Genomic DNA, 17,330 nt, shown 5'->3' on the forward strand with positions numbered 1-17,330 from the left:
TTAGCTTTTTACCTGTGGCCAGGTCATTGTGGAAGAAAGCTCCTGAAAGTCAAAACTCAGCATTTTGCTCTATAGCCTCCCAGCTCTGACAGATATGAATCTGTCTGCCTTACATGTATCACCTGTTTTGATGACTTGGTCATGTACTGCCTGACTTATCTCCACAGCTATAAACTACATTTCCAATTGCCTGGTGAACATTTCTGTCTGGAAATCCTGTTATCTTGTTTCATAGGGCACAATACCAGAACTATTGTGAATAGACCTAGAAAAGGACTTTTATTCAGGACCATGATAAACACAATTTTTTTCCCTGATAACATGTGATCATATATGATAATCCAAGTTTCTCTTTGCCATTATGTTATGCTAGTTAATGTAAAGAGCAGCTTTGTTTTATTTTTTTTTATTTTTTATTTTTTTAAAGATTTTATTTATTTATTTGAGAGAGAGAATGAGATAGAGAGAGCATGAGACGGGGGAGAAGCAGACTCCCCGCTGAGCAGGGAGCCCGATGTGGGACTCGATCCTGGGATTCCAGGATCATGACCTGAGCCGAAGGCAGTCGCTTAACCAACTGAGCCACCCAGGCGCCCAAGAGCAGCTTTGTTTTAAATAAAAGATTTTTCAGTTAAAAAAGTAAAGTGATCAAGAGCATACAAGAAGAATGAAGAAATATTGAAATATCAATATCCACTGACATTCACCATTAATGTTTTGGTGATTATGTTTTCTATGTTTTTTTGTTTACATTAATAATATAAAAAATTTTCTGAGCACTTATTTGTGTCAGGAATTTTAAAATTTTGTTTATAATAACTAATGTAACATTTATTATAGTCTTACGAGGAAATCCTCATGATAGCCCTAAGAAGTTAAGGTAGTTCAGGATTTTCTATGCTTCTAGTTGCCTGAACAAAACAAAATTAAATACTCCCTTGAAAGAAGTACCCCTAAGTATTTTTGTCACTTTTATAGACATCTGACAGTTATTAGCTAAATAATCAGGCACACTGTGTAATATCATGAAAGCAACAAACTATAGAATAGACCCACGGGGAATTAGATAAAAGAAAAAGGAAACACAGACTTTAAAAGTAATTTGTTTAATATATTCAAAAAATAAAAGACAATATCGGGAAATTTTGCAGAAAATGTGAAAACCAAATGAATATTCTGGAATTAGAATCATTGATAAGAGAATTAATGAATTTGCAGTTATAGCTGAAGAAAATACAGATTAAATCCTGAAGAGGAAGAAAAAAAAAGATGGAAAAGAGAGAGAGAAATAGAATAAAACACACAGAGAGAGGGTAAAGTGAGGAAATCCAGCATAGATGCAGTCTGAGTCTCAAAGGATGAAAAGATAGAAAGTAGAGAGAAGCAATAAGGCTGAAAAAAATTTAAACATGGTAAAAGACTCTAAGTCACAAATAGACAAAACACTATTTAAAAGGGTTAAATTAAAAGAAACCTATAGACACAATAGTAAAACAGCAAAAAAAAAAAAAAAAAAAAGATTAAAGTCTTTAAAGTTTATTTTATTTTTCTTTCAAGATTTTATTTATTTATTTGAGAGGGAGAGCATGATCCTGGAGGAGGGGCAGAGGGAGAAGGAGAAGCAGACTCCCCACTGAGGAAGAAGCCAGATGTGGGGCTCCATCCCAGAACTCCAAGATCATGACCTGAGCTGAAGACAGATGCTTAACCAACTGGGCCACCCAGGCATCCAAAAAATCTTTAAATTTTAAAATTAGAAAAAATATAACAAGTTATCTTCAAAGGAGCTAAACAGCCTGGCAGATAAATTCTCAAAGAAACAATTGAGACCTGAAGACAATGGAATAATATCTTAAAAGTGCTGAGAAAAAAAATCAAATCATAATTATATATTCACAGAAAATAATACTCAAGAATATAAATAAAATAAAAATATTTTCAGTTAACCAAACAAAAGATTAGAATCTCTTACCAGCTAGCCCACAATCAAGGAAAAATTAAGGTTTTCTGTTTCTGTGTTTATTTTTGCAGAGGAAAACTAATTTCAGAAATAACAACAAATGAAAATAATTATTTAGATAGATTGAACTAGAAATATATATCAACAACAGCATAAATATGAGGAGGGATAGAAATGTCATTAAATTCCTTGCATTTTCTGGTAAGAACTAATTTATAAGGGTTTTGAAAACTTACATGCATTTGTTTTAATCTCCAGGGCTACTAACAACAGATAAATAATGTAACAATGAAAAGCAACAAGCCAATAGATGGGAAAAACTGATTAATAAATAAATCTTAATCAATACAACAGACAACAATAAAAAAAAAAAAAGATGCTAGGAGTGCCTGGTTGGCTCAACAGTAAAGCATCTGACTCTTGATTTCTGCTCAGATCATGATCTCAATGTCACGAGATCAAGCCCCACATTGGGCTCCACTTTCAATGCAGAGACTGCTTGGTATTCTTTCCCACCTTCTCTCCTTCCTCCTCTGAGCCTTCCCCTGCTCACTCACACACTCTCTCTCAAAATAAAGAAATAAAGATGGAAAGAAAGAAAGAAGAAAGAAAGAAAGAAAGAAAAAGAAAGAGGAAACAAAACAAAATAAATAGTTTAACAGTGGATTTAAAATCATACATATCAGTAATTACATTATATGTAAATGAACTAAACCTTCCAACTTAAAATTACAAAGATTATCAGACTGGACTTTTGAAAGCATCATATTTATATGCTGTTTGAAATATAAAAATCAGAAATATAATTGAATAAGCAGGTACAATGGCTAAGCCAAGATGACATAAACTATCACAGAGATAAAAGGGGAATATTTTATAACAGAAAGTGTTTAATTTACCAGGAAGATATAACAATACTAAATTTTCTATATATTGGACAACATAGTCTCAAACCATGTAAAGCAAAAACTGATGGAGATGGAACACAAAAGATGGAGAGACAAACCCATAATTAGACTGCAAATTTTTGTTTTTATTTAAAATCTCACTAACAGAACAGCTAGTCAAAAATAATTAAATATATAAGCAATTTTAAAAACAGGATTAATGCGGGGCACCTGGGTGCCTCAGGCATTAAGCGTCTACCTTCAGCTCAGGTCATGATCCTAGGGTCCTGGGATGGAGCCCCACATCTGGCTCCCTGCTCCGCGGGAAGCCTGCTTCTCCCTGTCCCACTTCCCCTGCTTGTGTTCCCTCTCTTGCTGTGTCTCTCTCTGTCAAATAAATAAATAAAATCTTTAAAAAAAATAAAATAAATAAAAACAGGGTTAATGAACTTGATCTAATTAAGATGTATAGAATATCAAATTCATCAATTTCAAAATACCTATTATTTTCAAGTACAATGGAATATTTACAAAAATTGACCATATACGTATATGCAGGTGCATAATAAAGTCTCAAAAATTTCATAAGATTAAATCCTACAGAACATATTTTTTAACCAAGGTAAAATAAATAAATAACAAAAAGTTAACTGGAAAATCTCTGTATGTTTGAAAATGAAGACATAGTTTATATAATTCATAGATCAAAAAAGAAACCCAACAAAATGGAAACTAGAAACTATTTGACTTGAATAATGATAAAAAAAAAAAACATAAAATTTCTGGGATGCTGCTAAAGGCATATTCAGAGGGAAATGTATAATCTACAATGCATAAATTATTTAAAAAGAAAGACTATGCATCTATCTCATGATTTTGGAAAAATAATGTATTAATCTCAAAAAATGTAAAAAAAATGTGAAAGGAATAAGTGAAGACATTAATAAAATAGAAAAATCTATACATATTTTTGAAAAAAAAAATGTGACCCCCGGATAAGAATAATAAAGAAAAAATAAAGGAGCAAATATCTAATGTCAGGAATGAAAAAAGGAACATCACTACAAAGCTACAGTCAATTAAAACATATTAATATTTAAGTGAGACTATGAGCCACTTTTTTGTTGTTGGAAATTTCAACTAAAAAGAAGTACAAAGTAATAGAGTAAATATATTTTTTCTTATGAAATTTTTGAAAGAATGCCATGTAAATCAAATAGTCATCAATATTTTATTCACTTTTTTCTAAACAATTTATAATTGCTAACCCATATCATCCTTGCAATCATCCTAAAAGGTATGTATGCTATTACTCTTATTTTTCTAATGAGAAATATAAGAAATGCGGGATCTAAGTAATTGTCCAAGTTCACAAAGTAAGTGTGGAAAGACAAGATTTGAGTTTAAGCAGTCTGGTTCCAGAGTCCATGATTTTAAAACCATTACGCTATGGAGCCTCTCTTAAGAGTTTACAAAGCATTGGTTTTGTTTGATTGTTTTTTTGTTTTCTTTCACTCTTGGGTTTAACAAGTTACATGAGTTTCCAGGAGAGGATTTCTACAAACTAGTTACATGTTGTGACAATTCTGTGAAATTTATGCTGGTATATCTCTGTTTGTTTATAGCTCAAACACCCCACACTCAAGAGAGAACTTTTAAATGCAGCAAATACATTTTTAGTCAGAGATCCCAACTTAACTGTACTTAGAAATCTCCACATATTAAATAATAAAAGGAAAAGTGAAAAGCAATATGCAATAAGAATAAAACAGGGAAAGGGGAAAAGGAACCAAGCACAGATGTTTGGTATAGAAAAGGTAGTAATTAATGTCCATAATAAATAGCATAACTTATACAGCTACATAAAAAATTAGTGAATTACTTTGAGCTTCAACCAAAATTCTGAGAATTGCAATAGGAAATTATCATTTAATCTCCTTTTAAATAAATTCATAAAAACATATGTGGAAGTATCTCTCTGAGTTCATTACTTGATTCTAATGCTAAAGGGAATGCCAGATTGCCAACCCAACCTTCTAAATATTTTACCAAGTAGATCCTGTAATATTTTACATAGGGGCCAAGAATATAAAGTATTGTGAGAGGCAAATATACAAAGACGGGGTTCAGGAACATGTTCTTGAGGAAATCTCTTTTTATTTATCACTGTATCTTTCACTTAATATTTGTTTGTTTTTTGTTTGTTTTCTTTTTTACATTTTAAATATTTTTTTTTTTTAAAGATTTTATTTATTTGACAGAGAGAGACACAGCGAGAGAGGGAACACAAGCAGGGGGAGTGGGAGAGGGAGAAGCAGGCTTCCCGCTGAGCAGGGAGCCCGATGCGGGGCTCGATCCCAGGACCCTGGGATCATGACCTGAGCTGAAGGCAGACGCTTAACGACTGAGCCACCCAGGCGCCCATTTTAAATATTTTTATCATGAAATGTTGGTAAAGACAAGTGAACATATGAAGACTGCATTTAAGTAATAAAGGTTAATACTAAAAGAAACCTATAGATAAATAGAACATTGCCAAATACCCAAACTGGATGCTCTTTCTCAATCACATTCCCCAAGAACCCCATTCCTGTTTCAGAGAAACAGTGTGTGTCGTTTTTTTCCTGTTAAATTTTTTATTTGAGTGTAGTTGACACACGTTACATTAGTTTCAGATGACAACATAGTGACTCAACAAGTTTATACATTATGTTATGCTCGCCACAAGTGTAGCTACCATCTGTCTGTTACATTGACTGTGTTCCTTACCATGTGCCTTTTATTCCCATGACTTATTCATTGCGTAGCTGGAAGCCTGTATCTCCCACTCCCTTTCACCCATTTTGCCCATCCCCCTCACCATGCTCCCCTCTAGCCATCATCATTTTGTTCCCTGTGTTTTCATGTTTAATTCTGCTTTTTGGTTTTTATCCATTGTTTTCAGATTCCACAGCTGAGTGAAGTCATAGTATTTGTCTTTCTCTGTCTGACTTATTTCACTTAGCATAATAGCCTCTAGGTCCATCCATGTTGTCATAAATGGCATGATCACATCCTTTTTTATGGCTACATGATATTCCTCTGTGTGTGTGTGTGTGTGTGTGTGTGTGTGTGTGTGTGCGCGTGTGTACCACATCTTCCTTATCACAATTCCAGATTTCAAGATATACCACAAAGCTATAGTAATCAAAATAGTATGACACTGGCACAAAAATAGACACCTAGATCAATGGAACAGAGTAGAGAGCCCAGACATAAACACACAGTTATTATGGTCAATTAATCCATGACAAAGGAAGAAAGAATATACAATGGGGAAAAGACAGTCTCTTCAATAAAGGATGCTACAAAAACCAGACAGCTACATGTAAAAGAATAAAACCATATGCAAAAATAAACTCAAAATGGATTAAAGATATTAATGTGAGACCTGACACCATAAAAATCCTAGAAGAGAGCACAGGCATTAATTTCTCTGACATTGGCCCTAGTAACATTTTTCTAGATATGTCTTCTAAGGCAAGGGAAACAAAAGCAAAAATAAACTATTGAGACTACATCAAAATAAAAAGCTCTGCACAGTGAGGGAAAGCATCAACAAAACAAAAGGGCAACCTTCTCAATGGGAGATGATATTTGAAAATGATATATCTGAGAAGGTCTAAATATCTAAAATATATAAAGAACTGAACACCCAAAAAAGCAAACAATATGATTAATAAAATAAGTAGAGGACCTGAATAGATATGAATGCATTTTTAATCATTATTTTTTTTTAGTTTTACAAAGTTTGCATGTAATCTTAAACCATATGTTGTTTACTATTACTTATTTTTGAAATTTGAAAATGATATTCTATTGCATGTGTCACAGTTTCCTTTTTTTCAATGATCAGTATCTTTGCAACATTGATCCATATTGATATGTTTAACTTTCACTGCTTTATTGTATTCAATCTATAAATATGTTACACTTTATTCATTTTCATGTTTCTGTACATAAAAGCTATTTATAGGCTGTTGTTTCTTTTTAATTATTTGTTTTCTTGTTTTTGCTATGAAGAACAGTATTATAAAAATCTGCTGGTGAATCTATAAAAGAGGTTATCTAAAGCAGAATTTTTCAACCTTTGTCTCATTCACATTTTTTTTTTTTAAGATTTTATTTATTTATTCATGAGAGAGAGAGAGGCAGGCTCCCAAGGAGCAGAGACCCCGATGCGGGACTCGATCCCAGGACCCTGGGATCATGACCTGAGCCGAAGGCAGACGCTTAACCATCTGAGCCACCCACGCGCCCTGTCTCATTCACGTTTGGACCACGTCTCCCTTGGTCTGGTGCGGGGCTGTCATATGCACTTTAGGATGTCCAGCAGCATCCCTGGCCTCCACACACTCGATACCAGTAGTGCCTCTGTCCAATTCTAACAGCCAAAAATGTCTCCCAACATGACCTAATGTCCCCTTAGGGAAGAAGTTGCACCTGATTGAGAATGACTAAAGTTATACATGTAGAAGAGGAGAACTATTGAATATAAACATGAAAATGTGCACTTTTTGCAAGATACTACTGCCAAAACATTTTTCAACCAATAGTGTGTAAGAATGTCTCATCATATTTTTGTTGAGATATTCTTCAACCTCATCAAATATTTGATAGTGTTTGTAATTTTAACTGGCTAATGTAAAATGGTATTTCATTGTGTGTATGTCCTTTTTGAACTTATGTTTCATTTTTTAGAGCAGAGTTAGGTTTAACAAATGATCAGAAAATGCAGAGTTCCCCCTCTCCCCAATTCTACTCTGATTCCATACTGTTTCCCTATTATTTATATCTTGTATTGGTCAGTGCTTTTGTTACAGTTGATTAGGGTTTATTCTTTATGTTGTTCATTCCATGGGTTTCAATAAATATATAATCAAAAGTGTCCATCATTACAGTATCATATAGAACAACTTCACTCCCTAGAAATTCCCATGCCTCATCAATTCTGCACCCCCCGCAAACTTCTGTCAACCACTAGTCTCTATTGTCTTCATACTTTTGCCTTTTCCAGAATGTCACATACTTGGAATCATATAATATTAGCCTTCTCAGAGTTTTTTTTTTCTTTTTTTCAACTTTGCAATTTATTATTACTCAGTAAGATTAACCATCTATTCAGATGTTTAAGGCAAGCAGTATTTTCTACTCTGTGAAATAATTGTGTCTTTTGGCTAATTTTGATTGGAGATGTTTATAGTTACTCACTGATCTGTAGTTCTTAATATTTTGTATGCTAATTCTTGTACAATTATGTGTTGTAAATAAGTACTTCTCAAATTATTTATGGTAAAGAATTAGATATCCTTTTTATTTTCAATCCTATAAAACTACCACTTTTGAAAAATACAATACAAATTATTTACTAGAAAAATAAAAGTGGATAAAATATAAAATATCACATTTTTATTATTAGAGTCAACAAACGTACATTTAATTTCCAATACGTCTATTTATTTTTAAATATATGTGATTTAGAAAAAATATTATAAAAAAACTATACACATATATGTGTGTGAATAAGCGATTAATGCATACAGAGAACTACCATTATACTTACAACTTTTTGTTATTACATAATTGGAAATAAAGTTAGGAATGAAATAGCAGTTATTCACATTAAAAGTCTATAAGAACACTTGAACACTATTTCTTCAGTATTTAATTTCATATGGAAACAGGACTTAATAGGTATATAATTCATACACAGGAAAGTACATAAATTTTAAGTTAGGGATTTGTGTTGTAAATGGAAGAGTAACTCCCCCTTGTGGGTTCTTTAAGGATCATTCCAGTGCGGCTGTAAAATTACACTCTGAAAGGCATATAAAATTAAAGGATTTATTATACTCACAGGTTCTAAAAAGGGAGGCAAAGTAGACTCAGATGGCCAGACAGTCACCAAAAGCCCAAAGTTTGATCATTGTAGGCAAGGAAGAAGCAGAGGAATGACCTATGGGCAATGGGAAAATACCTTTATTGTCATGAGTGAGGTAGTTTGTAGTACATTGGAAGAATTCACATTGGATAATTTGAATGTAACTGGATCAATGTGGAAAAGAGGAAAGGGATAATATAGGGAAGTCATCATGAGACTTACTGCTTCAACACACATATTGAGAATGGATACCCAGAATGGGAAATAGCTAGATAAAAGTTCAAAACAAACAAGGCAGGTGCTGACACTCAAGGAGCCATTGATAGAATAAATAACAGCCTTACTTTATAAGATTAATGAGATTTGCCATCACATAGATTAGGATAGAGAAAATTTACATCATTTAGAATGTTCCCTTTGCCTCTTTTCAATCCCCTCTCACCCAGAGTCAGCCACTATTTTTATTTTTATCACCATAGATTAATTGTGTCTGGTCTTAAAGTTAATACAAATGGAATCATATTTAGGGATCTGGCTTCTTTCACACAGCATAGTGTTTTGGGATTCATCTATGTTGCATTATTAATAATTTGTTCTTCTTATTCCTCAATAATTTTTCATTATATAAATATACCGATTTTGTTGTTTAACCATTCTCCTTAACCATTAATAAGCATTTAATTTGTTTCCAGCTTTTGACAGGTATAAGTAAAGCTTCTGTGAACATTGGTCCATGTCTTTGTGTGGATATTTGAATTCATTTTTCTGAGGTATTTTGCTAAGAGTGGAATTGTTATGTAATAACTTAGAAAATGCTACATAGTTTTCCAAGGTGGCTTTCCATTTTACATTTTCATCAGCATTATGAAATTTATAGTTGCTTCACATTCTCACCAACATTTTCCTTGCTATTTTAGTAGAATTAAGTGGTATCACACTGTGGATTCAATTTGCATTTTCCTTATGATAATAATTGCTATTCAGATATCTTTTCTGATGTGCTGATTTGAGACTTGGTAAACTTTTGTAAAAATTTAATATAATTTTTATTATTGACTTGTAGGAGTTGTTGATTCATTCTGGATACAAATACTGTTTCAGGTACATGTAGTATTCTCCTATCTCTGGCTTGTTTTTTTACTTTCTAATGGTGTATTTGATGAAGGATTTTTTATTTTAAAGATCAATATATCAGCTTTTTTCATGTTTGGGACATTTCAGTGTTATATCTATGAAAATTTTGCCTACACCAAGTTCATGAAGACTAGTTTGTTTTCTGCTAGAAAATTTTAAAGTTTTTGCATTTTGTTTTATGATTCACATTCAATTAATTTTTATATTGTTGAATAAAAACTTTTCTTTCTTTTTAATTTTTTTGTATATGAATATTCAGTTGTTCCAATACCATTCATTGAAATAACTATTTTTTAACAGATTTTTTGGCTATTCCAGATCCTCTGCATTTTATTTTTCAAAAGTACAATCAAAAGCCTCCTTGGTTATTGATTGTCATTGCATTGAATCTTTAGATCAATTTGAAGAGAATTTATATCTTATTTTGAGACTCGTAATTTATGAATATAAGTACAACTCCATCAATTTAGTTATCTGTTCAAGTTGTGTAAAAAAGATTTGATTAGCATTTACTGTGGAAGTCTTGGAAATTGTTTCTAGATATGTTTTTATAGACTGTAATCTCCTTTAAATTCATTTTCTAATAGTTTTTTTTTTCTTTCTGGTGTATAAGTACAATTGATTTTTGCATGTTGTCCCTTGACCTTTTCAGATTCACTTAATTGTTCTAATAAATGGTTTGTATACTCTTTTAGATTTTCTGCATATACAATTATGTCATATGCAAATAAAGACTATTTGATTTCCTACTTTGATCTATTTATCTGTCTAATTTAGTGCATTAATTAGTTCCTCTATGACAACGAATGGGGCCCATGTCCTTGCCTTGTTTTAGACCTAGAGAAAAGCATTCAATATTTGAATATCAGAATATATATATTGTATGGATACTATTTACTTATTGAAGAAGTTTTTTTCTTTCATGAGTGGAATGAATATTTTTTAATTGGTTTTGAACCTTATTGAACACATTTTGAAATCATGAAGATTATATAGTTTTTCTACTTAATACTTTTAATTACGAACGTTATAGCTATCTTTCATCCCTAGGCTAAATCTCTCTTGGTCATAATATGTATTTTTAAAGTTTTTCCCCTTTCTTTCTTTCTTTTTTAAATTTTAATTCCATTGTAGTTAACATACAGTGTTATTTTAGTTCAGGTATACATTATAGTGATTCAACAATTCCATATATCACTCAGTGCTCATCTAGATAAGTGTACTCTCACATAACAAGAATAACATGTTATATATTGCTAGATTTCATCTGCTAATACTTTGTTAATTATTTAAAATTTTATGTTCTGGAATTTTCTTTTCTATTTTTTTAGTTTTCTTTCTTTTTTTTTTAGTGTCCTTGCCAGATTTTGATATCAAGATTACACAGGTTTTAGAAATAAGCATAGAAGTATTTCCTTTTTTTATATTCTCTGAATGGATTTGGGTAAGATTGATATTATTTTTGCTTTAAATTTTTCATAGAATATACTAATGAAACAATGTGGGCCTAAGGGTTTATTTTATGGAGAAATTTCAAATTATGGTTTTAATTTATTTAACAAATATATGACTATTCCAATTTTTCATTTGTTGTTAGGTCAGTTTTGGAAGGTTTTGTTTTTCTCAAAGTTACTGTATCTGAATCAGCAAGCGATAGAAAAGGAAACCCTGGACCCTCCTTGCTCTCACAAACATGCTGATTCAACAACATGGACAAATTCCTTTTGTTAGAAATCCACAAACCTGTTGAAAGGCTCTGAGATGGGGGAGTGGGGGGCTGGAAAGTCAAAATGAAGACAATAAAAAAATTCATGACACCTTCATCATAATCTTTTCCCCCTACTCAGTGCCACACAATTAGGAGAAAAACCAGAATTCCTAGCATCTCCCTGAGAAGGGAAGGAGAGGACTGAACCATATGTCCAAAGTTCAGACTATTTAGGGGGCTGCCTGAAGGGCTGGTTATTGTACTGACTGAGTATGAGCACTCATAGGAAAGGGCCCCAGGGTGGGGAACACTTGAGAACACAGTCAGCAGTTTGCATTAGCATGCTCTACTAGCCAAAGTGCTTCCTGGTTCAGCACAGAGCAAGCGAGAACACCCAAATCCTTCCTTTTCCCTAGGAAAGGAAAGAGTTGAAGCATGCAAGAAAGAAAGAGAAAAAATAAAACATGTATCTAACATTCAGACTTTTCAGGGAGGTCCCCAAGGGATTGGTTTCTGTCTTGCCTGTCTCAGCACTGACAGGACTTAGTATACTCTAAATGCCTGGAGACCACTGAGAACAACAGAAAAGAACTAGTGGAATGTTGCTTCTCCAGAGGACTTGCAAGATGGCAAACAGACATGAGAGGGAGCAAGATATCATAAACTCCTGAAAAAATAAACCAGCAAATTACAAATTTACACAGACAAGTTTAGAAAAAAGACACATCCACCAAAAAGTTTTGAGAGGTCCACCAGAATCTCTAGCCAGGCTAATTGGTGAAGGTCTTCCCATATATGAATATGAATCCAGTCCATAGAAACTGAGAAAAGGGCTGTTTTTTCAAATATGCAGGTACCAACATTGTTGAGGGTATTTTAAAAACAAACAAACAGGGAAACAAAGCTCAGATAAAGAAATAAAATAAGTTTCTATAAACCAACATCAAAGAAAAGAGGGTTTCATTACCTAACAAAGAATTCAAAATTACGATCATAAAGATCATCACTGAGTTCTGAAAAACAATTTATGAATAAGTTAGAAATTTTCAAATAGAAAAAAATACAGAAATTTTGGTGCTGAAAAATAAAATAGCCAAACTGAAAAATTAACTAGAAAGGTATAATAACAGACTATCAACTAGAAGAGAGAGTCAACAAACTCAAAGACAGGGAAGACATTTAGAATTATCCTATCAGAAAAGCAAAAACAAAAAAGAATGAAAAAGAGTGAAGAAAGCTTAGGGACTTAGGAGACTTCATAAAATAGATCAATATATGCATTATAGGAGTCCCAAACAGAAAGGAGAGAAAGGAGAAAAAAATTTACTGAGGAAAATAATGGCCAGTGCCTTTTCTCAAGATGATTATGAGTTGTTTTTTTTTTTATTTGCTAATGTGTTGTATCACATCAGTTAATTTGTATGCATTGAAACATCTTTGCTTCTAAGGAATAAATCCCATTTGGACATGGTGTATAATCCTTTTAATGTACTAATGAATTCAATTTGCCCCCATTTATTAAGAATTTTTGCATCTATATTCATCAAGGATATTTGCCTGTAGTTTTCTTTTCTTGTGTTGTCTTTTTCTGGCTTTGGTATCAAGGCGATACTTGCCTTATAAAATGAGTTTGGAATTGTTTTCATCTATTTTTGTAATAGTAAAAAGAGTTGGTATTAATTCTTTTTTAAATGTTTGGTAGAATTCACCAATGAAACTATCTGTTCCTGGGCTTTTCACTGTTAGGAGACTTTTGATTTTTGATCTAATCTCCTTATTTGTTATTAGTCTGTTTAGGTTTTCTATTTCTTTTTGATTCAGTTTAGCTTTTGATAAAGTTCAACATCTATTCATGATTAGAGCTTTCAACAAACTAGGTACAGAAAGAGCTTACCTTAACACAATAAAGGCTGTATATGAAAAATCCCACAGATAATATAATCAGTGGGGGAAAATCTAAAAGCTTTACCTCGAAGATATAGTACAAGGCAAGAGTGCCCACTATCATTACTTCTATTCAATACAGTATAGGAAGACCTAGCAAGAGCAATTAGATTAAAAAGAAAGAAGGAAAGAAAGAGAGAGAAAAAGAAAGAAAAAAGAAAGAAAGAAAGGAAAGTCATTCAAATTGAGTAAAATTAACTCTGCAGATGATGAGATGATCACATATGTGGAAAACCTTAGAAAGTCAAGAGAAAATTGTTAGAACTAATAAATAAACTCAGCAAATCTGTAGCATACAGAAACTTGTTGCATTTCTATATACAATGAACTATCTGAAAAGGAAAAGAAGAAAACAATACCATTTACAATACTGGCAAAAAAATATTTAAAGTTAAGAATAAATTACCAAAGAGATTAAAAAAAAACAAAACCCAAACCAAAAAACAAAAAAATCTGTACACTGAAAATTACAAAACATTGATGAAGGAAACTACAAAAGATACAAATAGAAATGCACCTCATGTTTTTGGATTGGAAGAATTAATATTAAAATGTTCATACTATTCAAAGTAATCTACACAATCTACAGATTCATTGCAATCTCTATCAAAATCCAATGATATTCTTCACAGAAATAGAAAAGACGATCATAAGATTCATATGGAACCAGAAAAGACTGAAATAGATAAAGTAATCTTGAGAAAGAAGAACAGAGCTGGAGGCATGATATTTCCTGATTTCAAACTATATTACAAAGCTATAGTAACCAAAACAGTATGGTACTGGCATAAAAAGGACATATTTCCTAATTGAATAGAATAGAATGCCTCCAAATAAATGCCTGATCAGCTGATCTTTACAAAGGATGCTAAGACCACAATATAGGGAAAAGATAATTTCTTCAACAAATGGTTCGGGAAATTGAATATCCACAGAGAATGAAACTGGACCATTAGTACCCATTATATACAAAAATTAACTCGAACTAGATTAAACACTTAAACATCAGCCTGAAATTATAAACAACTAGAAGAAAACATAAGCAAAAACTTCTTGACATTAGTCTTGGCAATGATTTTTTGGATATGACACCAAAAGCACAAGCCACAGAAACACAAATACACAAATGCAATTATATCAAATTAAAAGCTTTTGCACAGCAAAGAAAACAATCAACAGAGTGAAGAGGTAACTTACTGAATGGGAGAATATACTTTTAAGTCATATATCTGATGAGGGGCTAATATCAAGACTAAATAAGGAACTCAAACAACTTGATAGCTAAAAAACAACAAAATAAATGGGATAAGAGCCTGAACTGACATTTCTCTAAAGACAATACACAAATGGACAAGTATATGAAAGGTAGACATCATTAATCATCAGGAAAAGGCAAATGAAAACCACAATGAAATATCACCTCACACCTCTTAAAATAGCAATTATAAGAAAGACATAAGATAAATGCTGATAAGAATGGAGAAAGGGCAAACTTTGTTCACTGTTGGTGGGAATGAAATTCGACACATCTATTATAGAAAACAGTATGAAGATTCCTCAAAAACTTAAAAATAGAATTACTAAATGATGATCCAGAGTCACAATTCTTGGTATATATCCAAAGGAAATTAAATCAGTATCTTGAAGAAATATAGCACTCCTATGTTCACTACAGCATTATTTATAATAGCTAAGATAAGGAACTAATCTTAAATGTCCATTGATGGATGAATGAATAGAGAAAATGTGAAAATATAATTCAGCCATAAAAAAGATGTGGTGACATTGATAAACTTTGAGGAAATTATGCTAAGTGAAATAAGCCAGGCATAGAAAGAGAAATACTGCATCATATCACTTATATATAGAATCTAAATAAGTCAAATTCATAAAAACAGAGAGCAGAATGGTGTTTCCAGGGCTAGGGGTGTAGAAAATGGATAGATGTTTGTCAAAGTGTACAAGTGTTCAGTTATACAGAATAAATAAGGTTTGGAGAACTAACCTACAGGATGGTGACTGTAGTTAATAATGTTTCCCTGTATATGTGAATTTGGCAAAGATAATTGATCTTGTGTTCTTACCACACACACAAGAATTGTTATTATGTGAGGTGATGAATATGTTAAGCAGCTAAATTGGGATAATCATTTCACAAGGTATATAATTATGAAAACATCATGTTGTACACCTTAAGTATATGTAATATTTACTTGTCAAATATACCTCTGTGAACCTGGAGAAATATTTTTTTTAATGAAGAAATGTATAACAGGCAAAATTTTTCCAAATCTGGAGAATGGACATGTGGTTCAAGAAGCCCAAAAGTCTTAAAATTGGATAAATCAAGTATTCCACACCAAAACACATTATAATCAAATTGTCAAAACTTAAAAACAAATCATTTTGAAAGTAGAAAAAGTGATTTTTAGCATAAATAAAACCCTTATAATACAATGAGTACGTTTTTCAGTAAAAAAAAAAAAAAACAAAAACCTTGCCAAAGTGTTGAAAGAAAAAAAAAAAAAACCTGCCAATAAGGAATAGTATATTGGAAAAAAAATGTCCTTCATATTTGAAAGAGATCTGGACCTTCTCAGATAAAAGCTGAGAAAGTCCATCACTACCAGGCCTGTCTTACAAAAATGTTAAAGGGAGTCCTTCATGTTGAAATAAAAGAACACTAAAAAGAACACTATAAAAGAATACTATAAAGAAAGTATAAAGGTCTCTAGTAAAGGTAAATACATAGACAAATACAGAATATTGTACTATAGAAGCAGCAGTGCATAAATCACTTTCAATTCTGGTATATAAGTTAAGAGGTTAAAAATAATATGACAATAAAAGTATATTAATGGATATACAATGTAAAAAGATGTTATGTGTCATCAATAAGTGTGTGGTGGGGAGAAATAAAAGTGTAGAATTTTTGTATGTGATTGAAGTAAAGTTGTTATAATCTTAAAATACATCATACTTATGTTTTATGTAAATCTAATGGCTACCACAAAGATAATACCTATAGAAAACACACAGAGGAAAATGAGACAGGAATCAAAACACGTCAGTACAAAAAAATCAATAAAACACAAAAGAAGACAATAATCAAGGAAAAGAGGGACAAATAGGCTAGAAGACAGACAAGAGACAATGAAGAACATGACAATAGGAAGTCGCTATCAATACTAACTTCAAATATAAATGGGTAAGAATTCCAAGTCAAAGCATGTAGATAAGCTGAATGGATTAAAAAAAAATAGGACAAGATACAGCTGTATGCTGAGTACCAGTAACTCACTGTAGATTTAAAGGCAAACCTAGGCTAAAAGTTTTAAAAAATGGAAAAAAATTAAATGCAAATGGTAACCAAAATAGAATAAAGATGACCATACTTATATAAGACAAATCAGAAAGTCAAAGATAAAGAGATAAATATATTACATTGTGATAAAATTGTCAATTCACTTGGAAGATACAACAATTATAAATATATAAGCAGCCAACATCAATACACCTAAGTATATGAAGCAAATATTGACAAAACTAAAGAAAGAACAACAATAAACAGAATTTCCAGACAGTAGACTCATAAAGAAACCAAGGACCTGAACACTATAGACACCAAATGAACCTAAAAGACATTTACAGAATGTTCCATCCAAAAGCAACAAAATACACATTCATCTCAAGCATACATGGAGCATTCTCCAGGATATATCACATGTCAGTTTACCAGTCTTCACAAATTCAAGAAAATTGAAATCACTTTAAGTA

The sequence above is a fragment of the Phoca vitulina genome, unplaced genomic scaffold (genome assembly GCF_004348235.1).
Source record: "Phoca vitulina isolate PV1807 unplaced genomic scaffold, GSC_HSeal_1.0 scaffold15, whole genome shotgun sequence".
In the NCBI taxonomy this organism is placed as follows: Eukaryota; Metazoa; Chordata; class Mammalia; order Carnivora; family Phocidae; genus Phoca; species Phoca vitulina.